A 20,101-nucleotide genomic window follows, 5' to 3' on the forward strand; every position below is an offset into this window, starting at 1 on the left:
GCGATGAACATGGGATACACATGTCTCTTTCAATTCTGGATTCCTTGGTGTGTATGCCCAGAAGTGGGATTGCTGGGTCATATGTCAGTTCTACTTCCAGGTTTTTAAGGAATCTCCACACTGTTCTCCATAGTGGCTGCACTAGTTTGCATTTCCACCTACAGTGTAAGAGGGTTCCCTTTTCTCCACACCCTCTGCAGCATTTATTGCGTGTACACTTTTGGATAGCAGCCTTAAGTAATCTCTTAATAGTATTCTTTGTTATGCCAGCATCTGCTATTTGTGACTAATTTTAATAGGAACTTCATTCTCTCAATTGTAGGGGGTGGTTTTCTTTTGATTTTCTATTAAATGAAGATAAGAAATGTTGACAAATTGCCGTCTTAGATTTTGACATCTCTACAGAGTCTGTGTTTATTTTTTTAAGAGGGGACCCATTTCACAGAACAGGCATTAGAAAGCTGTAAATTTCAAAGAAGGTTGCTATGGGATAGGTCATTATGACCATCTCAGAGCTGGATGGCATGAATGTGGATTTAGCACGTATTGCTGATTCGACATAAAATGAGCTTGATGTAAATGTCAACTTTACGTGTGTCCCTGCTCAAGCAGTAGAACAGGGTATAAAATTCAGAATGACGCCTATCTTCATCGCTGGACGTCAGGGGGTGGAGTCCTGACCAGAATATACGAGCCATGGAGATCTTTCGCTCGACTGGAAAGATAACCTGAATACCCAAAACATAATGAATTCTTATGCATTTTATTAGTATTTGCTTATCTTTGTCCCTTCTAATTATCAAATTAAGATTTCGGGAAGACGTACGAATATAAAACTCTCTAGATTTGTATTTTGGAGCCAGCCAATAAGAAAAGTATTAGGAATCTAAAAAGTAGAAGCATAACTCAAGTTTACTTTTAGCTTTCTCTTTTCTTCCTTCCCACTCTCATCCTTTGATTTGAGGAGAACAGAGAAATAAGACAAGTGGAACTTCAATAGCAGATATCCTCAGATACTTTGAAGAAAATGCTGATCTTGGGAATTCTGTTCTCTAGTTTTCCTACTCTTGAAAATATTTCAACCACTTGTGCCCAGCAAGAGGCAAGCTTGTGGTGGAACTGTGTGCAATGCAGGGAAGGCTGCACATGCCAAAATTTGCAGTGAAATTCTGATTCCGTTGCAGTAGAATCTAGCACTATGAATAACTAGGCTTCCTGCTTTATGTAGTAGCAATCTAGAATATAGAAGTCATGCATCTTTTTCTTAAAAAATGAGATATTTCAAAACTCCTTATGCATTACAGGGGTCACCTCTTTCGTTCACGAACAAAGCAAGAAAGCCCTCTGCAGGATGCTCACCTGGCTGAAATGCCTTTCTATGAATTCTTGAAGATTGTATACATCATTCTCATTCTGTACGGCGCTTGATAGGATAGCATCTGAGATTTCTTTCCTTCTCTGCAGCTCGTTGACTAGATGATACAGAGGACTATTCCAGGAGTACAGTAATATGAGTATCCAGTTACTAAGGCCTTCATTCTAAGCAACCATAAGAAACAGTCTCATTAAAACAATCATAATTCAGTGGTTCTGGTAACATGTGATCTTTGCTCAGAGCAGCTGACCTAATAATCTTTTGGTTATTCCTATGTGTATGCAAAGATTTTTGAAGGTAGTAAAAGTGGAAAAGTATAAAATGTAAGTTATATGTTCACACTTCGCTGAATTATTAAAAATCTAGGTTATTTTAGGAACTAAATCTTCTGATGCGTCCTAATTTATAACATGAAGAATTTTCTTTTTCCTCTGAAATTTTACCACCTAGTCAGTGAGTTCTTTTATGATTGTATATTTGCGTGAGAGAAATCTAAGTATTTTATGGCAAGTCAGTATGTGCCTGTATCAGCTGACCCAGGAAAGAGGAATTCTACCTGTGCCCACATCATTGTCACCCAGTGATTCTTTCATATTAATGAATCAGATGAATCATTCATATTGATTTTTGAGCAATAATTTGTTTTATGATATTACAACAAAGACGCAATGAAGAAGACATGACATTTCTAAACAGGCTTGCTTTCCTCAGTTGATCCCAATACCAGCCCCCATGCTAACATCAGAACAGTCTGTTTGGTTGACATGTGTCCAGGCACAAAATGGCACAGTGTTATCTTTAGTAACAGCATCAGTGGGATTCACAATGGAGGGTTTTCACCCACCAATAGTTCAATACTACTACTAGAATTCAGCATGAAAATCCCGGGAGCTGAAAATCTCTAATTTGTCTGCTTGATTTCTTTATAGCTATGAACTGTTTAGGTGGTAAAGAACAGAGAATTGAGTAGGATTATATATAGTAATGCATGTAAAGTGCTTAGTAAAATGTATGGCCATGTAGTAACTCTCAATACACTTTAAATTTAACCTTATTGAAAAATCCCTCCTCCTCCTCCTCTTTGACCTTTTTCCTTTACTTGATCATCCTCATTATTAATGAGCTTAACAGAGGAAAAGAATGCTGGTATCATTAAGAAAGTTGTAGAGAGAGAAGATAGTAGTTTAAGGGGGGATACATGTGAAAATATTTTAAATAATGTTAGGACGAAGGATAATGCAGGAAATCAGAAAGGAGAGATTATAATGATGAAAATTTGGAGCTGCCATAAATGATTGAGGCTTGATATGTAAACTCTGTTGTCCTCAGAACAGAGGCAATCATTGTGGCCATGAGAAGCAAAGCAATGTTTTATAGGCCACTGTGGGGGAGTCTTGCAAATTAAGAATAAAAGGTAACAGAGGAGTCATTGAGAATGACGAATGAAGGAGGTGTCAGAGAAGTAGAAGCAGAATCAGGAGAGCCTTGAAAGGCAGATGCAGTGGCTCGGGTGGTGCAGTATAGGGCTCCCTTGTAGGAGTCACTAGTAACAGGGAGTACTCCAAACTGGGGTGTATTTCTTACATATTCATGAGTTTTGCAATCTTATATTTTACACATGGACATTCCCATTCATTTCCTGTTTTCATACAGTATAGTAGCTGCAATCCTGTGTCTAATACATTGGTTGAACTAAAGTCGTCTGCATGGACAATTTATTGATCTGTTATTTATTTTGCTACTACAGATCTTTAGTCATCCCTTGATTTCACTCATGCTTTATCAACTGCATAATATAATTTCTCTTCAATTGCTTATGGTTCCTCCACCTTTTTCCACATGTACAGTACCATTACCTCTAATAATCTGAAGCCTGGTAACATATATACTGTCTCATTTGATCCAGAGAAAAACCAGATGAAAGACTCACGTTCATCTTTTTGGCTTGTTCTATTTTTTCAGGAAGACGGAGGGAATTGGTGTGGCAGCTGTTGCTGGCATTGATATGGTAAGGTTTGCCCTGGGCATACTGTTTATTCTGAAAATGATCAGGCAATTAGTTAGGGTTGTTGGCCATTCGGTAGATGAACCCATTACAGGAATATTAACATGTTTGATAGACGTGTAAATGTTTAATGCGGGGGGAGGGCACATCACAAAATTTGAAAGTCATTCTTTTCCTACTTTTTCTCTACATTGTCTCCATAAAAATGATTTTACATCTAACGTTTCTAAGTTCAAACTTTTCCCTTCTCTGTTCTATTATTATCTTTTTTTCTATTATTTTTTAGTATTTGAACCAAACATAGTACATATGTACCAATATTTGGTGCTTCCCAGAAGATGGCAGTGGTAAAGAACATTCCTGCCAATGCAGGAGATATAAGAAGACTCAGGTTTGATCCCTAGGTGAGGAGCATCCCTTGCAAGAGGGTACAGCAGCATACTCCAGTATTCTTGCCTGGAAAATCCTATCGACAGAGGAGACTTTGGGGCTACAGTCAGTAGGGTTGCAAAGAGTTGGACACAAATGAAGTGACTTAGAATGCATGCATGCACCTATATTTAACCATTTCATCTCTTGCTTACTGTGCGTTAGAGCCAATATATTCCCTTATAAGGAGTTGTACAGTTATGACTCTGACTTATCCCTGAATCTGCACACCAAAAGGCTTAGTGTTCATCCCAGGTGCAGAATACAATGTTGTTTATGGCGACAAAATGATATGTCAGAAAAACATGGAATAAAGTTATATGAAATACTAAGCAATGGACTGAGAATAGTAAGAGTAGAAAAATCTAGCCAATACATTGATAGAGAAAACCTAATCTTTAGTGAAAGTATTGAACATTTAAAGAGAATACTTGGGAGAGTTGGAGAAAAATGGACAGTCAAAAACGGAGGATGAAACAAAAGCTAGTGAGTAAAAAGAACCCCGTGAATTTAATAGAAAACTTTAGAACCGCTTTTTATTAGTTGTCTGCTCTACTGTGTGCTCCTTGATTGACCTAAAAGAATTAACATACAACTTTCAAATACCTTCATCAGAAAGAGAATAATTGTTTCCAATTGTAAACTCCCCTTCTACTGTAGCTCTAAACCTATTTGCAGTGAATAGGTATATTCACTGCTAATCTTCTTTTTTAGATTAAAAAGATTAAAAAGATTAAAAAGATTAATAAATTCACTCTATTCACTGCAAATCTTAAAAAAATAATTTGTAGCTTTAAAAAAAAACTATCATTATTCGTTTTTCTGACCGGGATTCAGCTTTGTTTAACATGTTCCATCCACCCAGTTCACTGCAGAGCAGTTCTCATTTATTGGCTATTTACTCTGAGCCTGGAGAAGGAAGCCCAGAGAGACACTGAAGGACCAGAAAATCAACATGCTTCCTTTTCCCCAATCCCACCTAAAAGTGCTTTATGTCAGTTAGTATCATGGACTGAATGTGTGTTCTTCAAATTCATGTGCTAGAGCCCTAACTGCCAAAGAGGTGTTTTGGAAAGGGTGCCGACTTTTTGGAACCCCATGGACTGTAGCCCACCAGACTTGTGTCCATGGGATTTCTCAGACAAGAATACTGGAGTGGCTGGCTGTTCCCTTCTCTGAGGAATCTTTCAGACCCAGGGACAGAACCCAGGTCTCTCACATTGCAGGCCGATTCTTTACCATCTGAGCCACCTGTGAAGCCCATTAAGGTTAAAGGAGCTCTTAGGGTGGAACACTGATCCAATAGGTTTAATGTCTTCATGAAGCGAAACACCAGAGAATTTTCTCTTTTGTCTCTGTGTGTTTTCCTCTGTCTCTCTTCGCACCCCCCACCCTGTGTGAGGACACACGGAGAAGCCAGCCTGGGAAGAAAGAATTCTTACCAGAACATGACCTTGCTGGCACCCTGATCTGCGACTTCTAGCCCCCAGAACTGGGAGGAAATAAATTTGTTGTTTATTCTACTGAGTCTATTGTATTCATTTATGGCATTCCTAGCTGATAAATACAAAATCATTTATTTTGGAAATTTAAAAAAGAAAATGAAGGAAAGGAAATTGAAATACTTATTGCACTTCTTAAGAATCATTGAGATGCCACAAAACTGGTCCTTTCTTCCATTTCCACATCTTATGAGCTGACGACTTCTTTGACCTGGAGAGTGTGTTATTTGAAGTTTGGCTGTTGCAGCCTTCTTGTTTAAAGGATAGTATAACCCAGTCACATACGTGAAAATTCCTTCTGGGGCCTGGCGGGCTACAGGCCATGGGGTCGCAAGTGTCAGACACAACTTAGCAACTAAACCGCCACCACCACAGTACTTACAAACTCACTGAACATTTTCAAGGAACGGTTATAGATGTCGTGTGACAGATTGGAGGCATCCATAAACAGGGCTGTAAGGGATCTCAGGGGGATATCAAACACGTCAGGACAGCAGGACGGGCATACGTTGCCATGGCACAAGAGCGCATTTGACATGACCAGCAGCAGGAGCAGGCAGGACCCTGCTTAAATAAAAACATGAGCCATTCTGAGATGAGCTAGTCATCTGAGGTTATCAAATCCACCCTGTGGAGGGAAGCCTTCTCTTTCCCTGTTGCTCTGAGCAGGAGTTGGTGCTATAGTAGCTGGGGTGGGGAAGAAGCAGCGCCTTCTGTGTTAATTGAGATCGATGATGATATTTGCACAGATAGATGGTTGGAGAAGTAGGTTACTCCCTGCATTTTTGTATTGATCCCAGAAGTACTTCTGTGCTCGGCAAACATTTGAAACTTAATTCTGAGCCAGAGTGTTTAGGCCAGTCTTTTAAGACAGTTTCATGTTGGGACTGTGCTGACTCTGAGCAGTGAGGCCATCTAGGAGTCCATAATTTTTTCACTCTACATTGACTAATGCTTGAATTTTAGACACTGAAATGACAAGAAGTGTACAGCTGATCTGTGTGGTTTACCATCACACTGGGGTAAGAGTAAACACATGACTGACTGATCACTACTGTTTAGAACAAAGAGACTACTAACAGAAAAAGGGTACTGTACCTTGGATCTGCTAAATCACTTTAGTAACCACAAGCGTGTCTTTTATACTTTCCCGGAAGCTTTAAAACATTTTAAAATTTTTGTTTCATAGTAACCCTGTGAGATAGCCTTAATCTTCACTATGATCATAGAGTTCTGTTAGTGAAGATGGGATGACTTGGAGAGGGCAAGTAATTTTCCCCAGGTCCCATTATTAGCAGATGGAGGTGACTAGGCAAAAATACAGTCATCTGTTCACTTCCTGATGTCACATCACACATGCCTGTGAGCTCTCGGTCTGCATGTGGGTAATCAGGACCACATTAGGATCTGTGATGACTCTACTTGCAGAGAAAAATATTTTGTCTTTGGCTGAAATACCGCAGTGACCCTAGAACATTGGTTTTATCCACTTGTTCTGCTCTGTCTAGAAAACACTCACTGCTTAAGCCTTACAATTTTCAGTGTCGGGGCCTGGTTCTCCAGGCTAGCCTTTCTTCTAGGCACCTTGACAGCTCTTCTACTTTTATGTATCTTTAATCTTCCTCATTACATTTGTTTCCTCAAGAAAATAGCAAATAAATCTCCAAATAATATATCCCTGTCGGCACCCAAGGCAACCTCATTGGCTCTGCAAACAAAGACTGCCCTTTCCTGACTTTGACTTTTTAGGGAAAAAATTTATCTGTCTGGTCAGGAGTACATCCTGACAACTCATGAGGCTTAGTTTTTGAACCATCTCCAAACCATTTTTACTTTAATAGTAGAACTAGACCTTCATGCTACCATGATGTATTGTAATTTTTCAGAAATTATTCCTGGCCCTACCTTTGGCCAACAGAAGCATAAAATCAAAGACTCTTGCAAGCATGGTTTTAATATTACTTTTTCTGTCCATCCTTTGTAGTAAGCAGAATTTAAGACTGAAGTTAGCAAGAATTGAGTTTGGACAAGAGAACTGATGAAGTAGAGATTTTATCCTCCTGAACAAGATCTGAACCTGATTCCTTTTCCAATTTACCAGAAGAGTGGTAATTTAATGAAGGGTAAGATATCAGTATTTACTAGGTTTTCTCTGCCCTTAGTTACTTTAAAGGGGCCTGGTATCTAAGAATAAAATGGCTATTTAAAATTAGGTGATGAAAATAAAAGAAGTGGTTCTCAAAAAGAAGACATATAAGTTGGAGAATTTTGGGACTATCTCTCTCATTAACTAAAGAGCTTGTGACAGGCAAGGAGAATAATAGCTTGTGTAACATAGACATATTTGTGTGCATATATTTCTGTGCATGTATACATGTGTCATGCATAATTATATGCTTAATTCCTACATGGAACATTGGACCTTATAAATTTGATTTTATAAGAGGCAGTAAATATAGCAGAATACCCTAATTCGTAATGTAATTGATCATTTCTTGGTAGATGATTAACTATATGATTTTTTCTTCTGTTAAAATGTTATTTATGTGTTTGCTTTGGTAGTACATATATTTAAAAATTGGAATTGGAATAATACTGAGAAGATTAGCATGGCCCCTGCCCAAGGATAACACACAAATTTGTGAAGCCTTCCATATTTTTCTGTAACAACTTCGAGGGTTGGGATGGGAAGGAAAGTGGGAAGGAGGTTCAAGAGCGAGGGGACATAGGTATACCTACGGCTGATTCATGTTGATGTTTGTCCAAAAGCAGTACAGTATTGTAAAGCAATTACCCTTCAATTAAACATCCATAAATTTAGTTATTAAAACTGTTATTGGGATCATATGACAGGTTCAGATATCCATTGTACGACTAAGGAGGATCTGTCTGGAAACTGATGGTGTCACTTATCATTGGTTAGTGATTCACTAACTGTATAATTGAGAGAAAAATAAACTAACAAACACTATTGTCTGTGATTCAATGTCCTAAACAAGCTATAATCCTTGTCTGTGTTCGCTTTTAGGTGGTATAGTGCCCGAACTCTGAAACTGAGGCTGTTTCCAGAAGCACACAGTCAAGAGTCCTGCCCAGGGTTTTTGATCCTGATGCTGGAGGCATCTGTTCACTGGCCAACTAAGCCCAAAATTTTCTCTCCTGACCATTCTCTGGTTATATCATGTGCACAAGTCTTAATATTTTGGTTTTCTATTGATTCTCTTATTCTTTGATCAGACTACCAAGTCTCTTTACGATTTATTTTTCAGACCCTTTTATGCTTTGATTTTTCTGATGTTCATTAGTGTATTTGCCTCCTTGTCTATCTCTCTGAGTAGTTTTCAGTACCTCCATAAACCCTACCCTAATCTCTTACTGTCTGGATTTTGGCTTTTAGCATCAGCATATTTTTATGAACTTCATTTTCCTTCTGGTGCAGGTTCTGGTAGACAGCTTAAGCTGGTTGGCTCACATCTGGCTTGTTCGTGTTGTCTCCAAAAAATTAGAGAACTCTGCTTTCTTTCTAGGCAATACTGCCCCTTGTGTTGATACCATTGCTAATTTTCTGTGATTTCACTTCCTGCCTCATAAGCTTTGTCTTTCTCAATCTACTATAACTTGAGTACTATGTGTCTCTATGTTGGTATTACTACTTTAAATAAATATCAACCTAGTGTATCTGAGAATTAAAGGGAATAAATTTACAATAGTATTAGTAAAAATAAAATCTCCCAAATTATAATCCTGTATTGCTTCCAATTTTAAATGTATTTCTATCCATATATTATTGAGGTCCCCTACTCATTTTTCCTTACTTGGTGTTCCAATTTTGAAATAGAATGTAGAAAACAATAGAGTGGAAAATTCTGAAAATCACCTTGGATTTTAGATGCCTCAAGATTAAGTTGTAATTATTAGTTTTTTTATACTTAGTAGGGCTATTCTTACTACATATAGCTCAGTGTAGGGTGATGGCTATTGAATAAAGGATGTATACTGTGAACTGCAATCACCAAAAAGGTAATTGGAGATAAAAAAAGAAATGCCAGGAAGACACAGGCTTTTTCTGGAAGGAAAACCTTACAGTGTCTGTCATCTACAGTCTAATCATAAGATTTTTCAAAACATTTACTCATCTTTCCCTCTTAATAATTTGGGTTGTTTGATTTCTTTTCCTACTGAGTTGCATGAGTCTGTTATATATACTTGGATATGAATCTCTTACCAAATATGTGATTTGCAATTTTTTTTTCATTCCATTGGTTGCCATTTCACTGATGACTTCTTTTACTATGCAGAAGGTTTTGAGTTTGATGTGGTCTCGCTAGATTATTTTTGCAGCTCTTGTCTTTGCTCTTGATGACTGAGTTATTTGAGCTGCTTGTATTTTGGAAAGCAATCCATTGTCAGTGGTTTTATTTGCTATTATCTTCTCCCATTCTTACCAAAAGACACAGACGGGCTGAATGGATATCAAAACAAGACCCATATATATGGTGTCTACAAGAGACTTAGTTTTAGAGACACATACAGACAGAAAATTAGACGATGGAAAAAGATATTCCATGCAAATGGAAATCAAAAGAAAGCCAGAATGGCAATTCTCATATCAGAAAAAATAGACCTTAAAATAAAAACTATTATAAGAGATAAAGAAGGACACTACCAAATGATCAAGGGATCAGTCCAAGAAAAAGACACAACAATTTTAAATATTTATGTACCCAACATAGGAGGACCTCGATACATAAGGTAAACACTAACTGATATATAAGGAAAAATTGACAGTAACACAATAATAGTAGAGCATGTTAACACCACACCTATACCAGAGGACAGATCATCAAAACAGAAAATTAATAAGGAAACAAAAGCCTTAAAGGAAATGTTAGAGGAAATAGACTTAATTGATATTTTAGCACATTCCATCCAAATGCAGAAGAATACAATTTTTTTTCAAGTGCACATGGAATATTTTCCTAATCTTGGGTCACAAATAAAACCTCAGTAAATGTAAGGAAATTGAAATTACATCAAGCATTTTCTCTGACCACAACACTATGAGACTAGATATCGATTATAGGAAAAGAAAAACATTAAGGAACACAAACATATGAAGATTAAACAACATATTTTGAAATAATGAACAGGTTACTGAAGAAATAAGGGAAATCAAAACATTCCTAGAAACAAAAAACAATGAAAACATGATGATCTAAAACCTATAGGATGCAACAAAAGTTCTAAGAGGGAAGTTTATAGCAATACAAATCCTACCTCAAGAAACACATGGAATAGACCACCTAACCACATATCTTTAACTCTTCTTAAATTTCTCATATCACTGTGTTAAAGGTTTTGTATAAAATCTTCCAACACCTTGCTTAAGTTTATTTCTCAGTGTTTTATCTTTTTTTGATGCATTAGTAAATGGATTGTTTTCTTTATTCCACTTTCTGGTAGTTCATTGTTGGTATATAGGTAGGCAACTGAGTTTCGTATATTGGAATATAGTAAACATAATGTATGCTACCTCTTTAAAGAAAGACATTTTCCCACAAATATGACATATAGATGATCAAGAGATATATGACAAGATGTTCAGCATTGCTAATAATCAAAGGAAATGCAGATCAAAAGCACAAGAGTGATCACCTCATACCTGTTTGAAAGGCTAGTACCAAAAATGTAAGAAATGACAAATGTTATTGAGGATGTGGAGAAAAAGGAGTGCTTATGCACTGTTGGTAGGGATGTATACTGGTGCAACTCCCATGGAAAAATACTGTGGCTGTTCCTCAAGAAATTAAAAGAGAAAGGTTATGTGATCCAATATCCCATTTCAGGATATATAGTCAAAGGAAATGAAATCATTGTCTCAAAGAAGGACCTGTATTCCCATGTTGGTTACAGTATTATTCACAGTGGCCTTGGGATAGCAACAACCTGAGTATCTTTCAACAGGTAGGTGAATGGATTAAAACAATGTGATGTGACATATATAGGTAAATATTATTTAGCCATTAGAAAAAGAAAGAAATCCTTCCATTTGTGGCACCATGGATGAAACTGGAGGGCATTACGCTAAGTAAACTAAGTCAGAGAAAGACAAATACCATATGATCTCAATTATAAGGAATCTCAAATAAAAAAAAAAAAAGATGGAACTCAGAGTAGAAAAATGATTGCCAAAGATTGGAGGGTAGGACAAATAGGGAGAGATTTTTAAAGGTTACACATTTTCATGTATAAAAAATTAATAACGTCTGAGGATCTAATATTTGAGCTTCATGATCAAATCACAAGATCTAATCATGAATTTGAGCAAGCTCTGGGAGTTGGTAATGGATAGGGAAGCCTGTGTTGCCTCAGTCCATGGGGTCACAAAGAGCCGGACATGACTGAGCAACTGAACTGAGCTGAGGATCTAATGTGTAGCATGGCTACTGTAACTAATAAGATTGTGCTGTATATTTGAAATTGTCTGAGAGAGTGGACATCATTGAGTGGCATCACCAACTGGAAGGACATGAGTTTGAGTAAGCTCTGGGAGTCGGGGATGGGCAGGGAAGCCTGGCTTGCTGCAGTCCATTAGGTCGCAAAGAGTCGGACAAGACCGAATGACTGACTGAACTGAAGAGAGTGGAACTTACCTGTGTTCTCCTCAAAAAGCTAAAGTTAAACATGGGTGGTGATGGCAATGTTACTTAATAGAAAGGGAAACTCGTTTGTAATACATGCACAAAATGGGGTGGACAAGATGATGGAGGGGTAGGTGGAAGTGGGGTACACTTCTCTCCACCGATGCATCAAGAACGTCTAAAGATACAGCAGTTCTCACAGAAGACCAGGTGAATACCGGAAGGGCTCCCTGACTACTGAGAAGGAATATCCGGATCCATACAGAACTGGTAGGACAAAGGGAAGAAGGGACAAGGAGGAAGGGGAAAGAAGGAGGAGAGCCAGTGGGACCAGCCTGCACCTGGGGGTGAGGGAGCTGAAGCGCAGGGGACAGATCCCCCATCCAGGGCCGTCCACTGGGACGGGGAGGACGGGGAGAGTCATTTGAAGCTGTTGGGGAGTGAACTAACTGATCTGTGACAATCCGAGCGGAGTGAGAACCACATAGACAAACCATGCTGCAGCCTTTCATACCTCGGACAGGGTTGTAAGTCCACTGGTGTCCACGGAAGCTGGAAGCTGGAGCCATGGGGATTGCGGAATGATCCCAGGGTGAGGACTCCTGTTGACCGTGGGGAGTCACCCTAAATGGGATGGAGGAAATCTGCTGCATGGAATGCTTCTTAAGGAAAGCCTCGAGGCCATAAAAGTAGGGTTCAACTGCCTGTGGAGTAGAGCCATCTCTTTCTCCATGCTGGTACCTGTAGGTTAAGCAACAGAAAAAGACTTCAGTGAGGGTGGTCCTTGAGCGCCTATGCACTAAGCAATGGAGAATGTTGAATGTCTCTATACCCTACCCTACCCTATTCTCTGTCTAAATTTGGTTGTTAGCATCATAATATTTTTATGAATTTAAATTTCTTCTGGTAGCGTTTCTGGTTTACAAATTAAGCTAATTCCTCACATCTGGCTCCTTCTTGGTGTTTCAAGAAATTTTGAGAACATTCTTTCCTCTCAAGGCAATACTGCCCTTGACTTTACTACCATTGCTGACTTCCCATACTTTCACTTGTTGCCTAAAATATTCTATGTCTTTCTCTATTGACTATAACTTTACTAGTATGTGTCCCTATGTTGGTATTAATATTTATAGTAAATTATTAATGTCATACAGTAGGGAATCAAAGGACAACATGTACAACAGTAGTAATAAGTTACCCTCAAATTATAATCCAATAATACTTCCATTTAAAACTCATTTTCTATGTATATATTATTGAGGTCTCTTAACTCATTTTCCTTACTAGGTGGCTCAATTTTGAAATGAAATATAGAAAACAATGGAGTGGTAAACTCTGGAAATTCCCTTTCTTTTGATACACCTCCTTAGTAAGTATGCAAATATAAGTGTTTTTTCCCCCCAGTGGGGCTGTTCTTAGTACTAATTATAGCTCACTGTGAGGGATTGCTATTGACTGAAGAATGTACACTGTGTATTGTAATTGTCAAACAAGTGAGTGCAGATGAAGAAAGTAATGACAGGAAGGCACAAGCCTTTGTTCTAGAAGGAAAACCTTGCCTTGTCTCTCATCTACAGTCTAATCTTCAGATTTATCGAAACTCTTACTTTTCTTATGCTCCATGAAAAATTTGGATATTTGGGATTTTTTGACCTTGAGTTCTATGTCTCGTGTATTTTTGGATATTAAGCCCTAATCAAATATATGACTTGGAAATATCTTCTGTCAATCTGTAAGTTGACATTGATTTTGTTGATGCTCCTTTGTTTGGAGTTTGATGTGGTCCCACTTGTTTGTTTTTGCAGTTGTTGCCTTTGCTTTTGTTGTGAAACCCAAAAACTCATTGCAAACACCGATGGCAAGATGATTACTTTCATGTTTTGTTCTAGGGGGTTAATCGCTTAAAGCCTTATGTTCAACTTTTTAATCCATTTTTAGTTGATTTTTGGGTATGGTAAAAGATAGAGGTCCAGTTTCATTTTTTAATAGGGCTACCCAGTTTTCCCAGTACCATTTTTGAAAAGCTTGTCCTTTCCCCGCTGGATATTCTTGACTCCTTTTTCATAAGCTCACCGACAATATATGGGTGTGCGTTTCTTTCTAGCTTCTCTGGTGTGCTCTGTTGATCTATGTGTCTGTTTTCATGCCACAGGAAAATCATTCTGTTTTGTGTACTATGGCTTTCTAATACAGTTTGAAATCAGCAACCCTACCCTTGCACTTTGTTCTTCTTACTTAGGATCAGTTTGACTCTTTGGTGTTTTGTGATTTAATACAGCAGAATAGACCAAGAAGACATGGAAGAATTACACAGAAGAACTATACAAAAAAATTTCTTAATGACCCAGATAATCACAATGATGTAATTTCTCACTCAGAGCCAGTCATTCTAGAATGTGAAGTCAAGTAGGTCTTAAGAACACTGCTGCCCATAAAGCTAATGAACATGATAGAATTCCAGCAAAGCTATTTAAAATCCTAAAAGATGATGCTATTAAAGTGCTCCACACAATATATCAGAAAATTTGGAAAAGTCAATAGTGGCCAGAGGACTGGAAGAGGTAAACCCTCATCCCATTTCCCAAGAAGGGCAGTACTAAAGAATGTTCAAGCCACTGAACAGTTGCACTCATCTCCCATGCTAGTAAGGTTATGCTCAATTCCTCCAGGCTATGCTCCAGCGTTATGTGAAACCAGAACTTCCAGATGTTCAAGCTGGGTTTAGAAAAGGAAGAGGAACCAGAGATCAAATTGCCACCATTTGCTGGAACATAGAGGAAGCAAGGGGATTCCAGAAAAACATCTCCTTCATTGATCTCAACAATCTGTGGATCATAACAAAGTGGAAAATTCTTAAGGAGATGGGAATACCAGACCAACCTTACCAGTCTTCTGAGAAATTTGTATGCAGCTCAAAAAGCAACAGTTAGAAGCACACAAGGAACCTTAAACTTGTTCAAACTTAGTGAAGGAGCCTATCAAGGCTGTATATTGTCACCCTGCTGATTTAACTTATATGCAGATCATGTCATGCGAAATGCTGGACTGGATGAGTCCTAAAAGCTGGAATCAAAATTGCTGGGAGAAATACCCACAACCTCAGATATGTGAATATTACCACTCTAATGGCAGAAAATGAAGAGGAACTAAAGCACCTCTTGATGAGGGTGAATGAGGAGAGTGAAAAAGCCAGCTTAAAACTTAATTTCAAAAAATCTAAGATCATGGCATCTGGTCCCATCACTTACATGGCAAACAGAAGGGAAAAGGTGGAAGCACTGACAGATCTCCTCTTCTTGAGCTCTAAAATCACTCTGGATGATGACTGAAGCCATGAAATTAGAAGATGATTGATTCCTGGGAGGAAAGCTATGACAAACCTAGACAGTGTGTTAAAAGCAAAAACATCACTTTGCCGCCAGTGGTCTGTATAGTCAAGGCTATGCTCTTTCCAGTAGTCATGCACGCATGTAAGAGCTGGACAGACAATAAAGAAGGCAGAGTGCTGAAGAATTGATGTTTTTGAGCTGTGCTGCTGTAGAAGACTCTTGAGTCCGTCGGACAAGAAGGAGATCAAAATAGTCAACCTTAAAGAAAATCAACCCTGAATACTTTTCAGAAGGACTGATGCTAAAGCTGAAGCTCCAATATTTGGCCGCCTAATGTGAATAGCTGACTCATTGGATAAGACCTTAAAGCTGGGAAAAATTGAAAGATGAAGAAGAAGAGGATGACAGAGGATGAGTTAGTTGGATGGCATCACCAATTCAATGGGCATGAACTTGGGCAAATTCTAAGAGATGGTAAGGGACAGGGAAGTCTAGCATGCTGAAGTATAGAGTCACAAAGTTCAGATACGATCTGGCAACTGAACAACAACAACAGTTTTATACAAGTTGTAGAATATTTTTCTGTATTGTGAAAAATGCCTTATAATTTTGAAAGAGACTGCAGTGAATAATTAGATAGCTTTGGTTAGTATGAATGTATTAACAACATTAATTCTTCCTGTCAATAAATATGAAATATATTTCCTTTTGTGTCTTTAGACATTTCTTTCATGAGTGTCTTGAATGTTTTCATACATAGATCTTTCAACACCTTGCTTAAATTTATTTCTGAGTATTTTATTTTTTGATGCAATTGTAAATGGGATTATCTGTATTTCTGTAATTTGTTTTGGTGTATGGATAGGTAACTGAGTTTTATATAGTCAAATACAGTATCCAAAATGCATGCTATTTTTTATAGAATACACAATTTTCACCCAAATAAGACATACGGAATGCCAAAGATGTATATGACAAAATGATCACCATCATGATCAAGGAAGTGCAAATCAAAAGTACAACATATACCACTTCATTCCTGTTTAAATGGCTTTACCAAAAAGTAAGAAATAAATGTGATTGAGGATGTGAGGAAAATGGAGGTCTTATGGATTATTGGTAGGAATGTATATTGGTGCAACTCCCATGGAATACCTTTTGGAAATTTCTCACAAAATTTCACAAAGAACTGTTATGTGGCCATTAATCTCACTTCTGGATATATATTCATTTCTGAATATATATTCAAAGGAAATGAAATAATTATCTCAAATAGAAATCTGTACTCCCATGTTCATTGCATCAATATTCACAGTAGCCTAGAAGAAACCTATTATAGGAATAATCTAACTATCTGTCAGCAGGTGAAGACATTATGCGATGTGATATATATATATGTGTGAATTTTATTTAGTCATTAAGAAAGAAAGAAATACTTCCATTTGTGGCAGCATGGATGAAACTGGAGGGCCTTATGCTAAGTGAAATGAGTTAGAGAAAGACAGATACGCTTCTGAGGTAAGGAGCAGCGATTGAACTTTGCTAGTGCAGCCTTGAAGAGAGACTCTGAATTCAAGGTAAGAGAAACAAAGGTAAGACGGGAGTCACTAAGGGAGGGGTCAGGGGGCAGACAGGCTGAAACTACAGTCACGAACAACTAGCCAATCTGATCATATGGAACACAGCCTTGTCTAACTCAATGAAACTAAGCCATGGCATATGGGGCCACCAAAGACGGACGGGTCATGGTGGAGAGGGCTGACAGAATGTGGTCCACCGGAGAAGGGCATGGCAAACCACTTCAGTATTCCTGTCTTGAGAACCCCATGAACAGTATGAAAAGGCAAAAAAGATGAAAGATGAACTCCCCAGGTCAGTAGGTGCCCAATATGCTACTGGATATCAGTGGAGAAATAACTCCAGAAAGAATGAAGGGATGGAGCTAAAGCAAAAACAACATCCAGTTGTGAATAGGGCTGGTAATAGAAGCAAGATTCGATGCTGTAAAGAGCAATATTGCATAGGAACCTGTAATGTTATGTCCATGAATTAAGGCAAATTGGAAGTGGTCAAACAGGAGATGACAAGAGTGAACATTGACATTCTAGGAATTAGTGAACTAAGATGGACTGGAATGGGTGAATTTAACTCAGATGACCATTGTATCAACTTCTGTGGGCAGGAATTCAGGAAATGTATGTAAGAACATGAAATAATGGGATGCTTACATATTTCAGTGGCCAAACTATGTAAGGTAGATGGGTCTGCCAAGAACAGTTGCCCTTTTCTGATTCACTAATTTTTGTAGCAAAATCAAAGCCTCATATTTTTTGCGGACTCTTGCCTGATTGAATCCCATCCTGATAAAGTTGGCACACAGATGCTCCACACACAGGTGTGTACACAGAACTTTACAAGTGAAATGAGCCGATTTGTATTGTGGCTACCAATCCCGCTTTGGTCTGCCCCTCTTTCCCTCCAATTTTCTGTACTCTTCCTGCATGTTCTACCAGGCAGGATGTGGAAAATGGGTAGCTCAAACACACACATTAAAACTTGTAGGGATAAAGTTGACTCCATTACAAATTAAAGTGACAGTGCTGGTTCAGCAGTAAAGAACCTACCTGCCAATGCAGAAGACCCAGGTTCGATTTCCAGAGTGGTGAAGATCCCCTGGACAAAGAAATGGCAACCCATTCCAGTATTCATGCCAGGGAAATCCCATGGACAGAGGAGCCTGGTTGATTACGGTCCATGGGGTTGTAAGAGAATCAGGCACAAATCAATGACTAAATAACAAAATCAGGGAAGTCTTTCCCCCATCATTCCCTCTTTCTGGCCACTGCTGAATATGATTTAAAAACTGGAGATTTGGAGTTGTAATTGAAAATCAGAAATATATATTAATTTTCCAGTTGAATGAGGAATCTGCAAACTCAGTCCATGAATGTTTAAAATCTTAGAACTTCATGAAGTTGTGATGACTCCAGCGAGACAGTCAAGGTTGAGAAACAGAAGCTCAGCCTTCTCGACCTAGCAAGACAGCTGCCAGATGACGCTTCTGAGCTTGTCTCTTGGCCTCTGTTCTGCTTGTGTCCTGCATGCAAAGCAAGAAAACTTAAAAAGCTATTAGGGTTTTTGGGGCTCAGATACCCAATGACTGAAATTTTCTCCAATCCCACAAAGAAAACAACCCTTTTTTGGGGAAATTTTAAGGAAAGATTTATGGATCTTCATGTTTATAAAGGCATCTGATGCTTCGTAGTTTGCAGGCTGGTTGCTTTGAGAGTTCAAAGTTTGGACTGATCACACCTCTATTGCTACCACTCCTTCATTCTTGAATAGTTCAATTGCATTTCTGCATTGATACCTAAGAAGCTAGTCTTTTAAACTTATTGGACAACTTGTCAAAATCAGTAGGACTTAGGAGAATGTACCTGTTGCTTTTTAAGGGCATTTTTACTGTTTGCCCCCTGCTGCATTAAGGAGTCCAGTTGTTGACCTCTGAGTTTACACTTAGGTTCCCTTCCTTGTGGAAGCACTGTGTAATCTGGGTTTTGTTTTAGCAGTTGTTGACCTTTGACCCCTCTCAGTAAAGTGTTTAGGCTGAGGAGGGTTGGAAAGAGCTTTCAGATGGGATATTTCCAACCTCTTCCCAGTTAGAGCAGTCTTCCCCTTAGCATAGCAAACCCTTCTATAGAAATGGTTTCCAGCCTCTATAGAGTGTTCTGGTGGAGCAAGTCTGATCAAAGGCTCGATATTTGAAAAATGCACATTCACATTGCAGAGCAAAAAAAACAATGTGATGCAAGTCAATAATATCACTTCAAAGTGACTCAAGTGTGTTCTCAATTTCAAAAGAAAATGGAGAAAATGAGAACAGGATGTATAAGTTTTCTATCCCTAATTCTATTTTTACCTGAGCTGAAATCTCAACCATCCTTTTGATGCTAGTGAAGGTCCCCAAGGACTCTGGCTGTAGGTCAATCTGCTTATTAATTGCCTGTACCTGTGATAATCTTGTATACTTAGATTACAAGGGTTACAAACTTTTATCCACCTCACATTTTTGGAATGCAAATGAGTTAACTTTATTAAAGGAATAACATTTTAGGGAAGAATATAAAGTGAGAAACAGAGATAATGTGGATTAGCCTTTTAGATAACTTTAGTCCTAGAAATTAGTTGTATTTATAGGATTTTTTTCTGTTTTTGCTATAGTATTTGTTGAGTACCCATTTTATGGGTGTCTGTCATTCTCCTAGGAACTGAATAATTGTATCTTTAGATTACAAAACATTTTAAGGATAGGGCTGCTAATTTTTTTCTTTCATGTTCAACAGGCTTTATGATAACATTAGAAAAAGTCTTATGTGTGCATCTATGCATGCAAATGCTTTAGAGTATTTTATCAGTACTTACTTGACATAGTTATCTTGCATACATTATCTGATTTGCTAGAAACTAAATATTAACCATATTGTGATGAAAATTAACTCTCCTGACAACTCTTTCTTTTCCCATATTCTTTCCTGAAATGATGATGGTGAACCATAATATTGTGGAAGTCTATGCTTAGAACGTAAAGTTCAAAACATGAGACTCAGAGATTGAATCTTGAGGTCTGATCTGTTCCTTAACTTTGCCTTAACCCATTAGACATCATGTCAGTGGTTAGGCAAGGCAATATTTTTCCTTCCACAACAGTAGCTCTTATTTTGCTTCTTAAACTCTGATAAATCTACTTGTTGGCATCATCTTTCCAACACAGTGCTAACATGTCAAAGTTCATATGCAGACTGAGAAGAAAATTGAATTGT

General features: G+C 38.1%; 1 non-coding gene and 1 pseudogene across 1 annotated transcript; one reads left to right on the forward strand and one right to left on the reverse strand.

The window, feature by feature from the left end:
- Positions 1-536: 536 nt before the first annotated feature.
- Positions 537-12,637, reverse strand: LOC145516635 (placental prolactin-related protein 3-like; annotated as a pseudogene).
- On the forward strand, positions 7,871-7,972 carry LOC145519262 (U6 spliceosomal RNA). Its single transcript, XR_014063678.1, has one exon. It is a non-coding gene; the product is annotated as a U6 spliceosomal RNA (small nuclear RNA).
- Positions 12,638-20,101: the final 7,464 nt, after the last annotated feature.

Source organism: Giraffa tippelskirchi, chromosome 8 (genome assembly GCF_054371585.1).
Source record: "Giraffa tippelskirchi isolate mGirTip1 chromosome 8, T2T-mGirTip1v1.2.pri, whole genome shotgun sequence".
Lineage (NCBI taxonomy): Eukaryota > Metazoa > Chordata > Mammalia > Artiodactyla > Giraffidae > Giraffa > Giraffa tippelskirchi.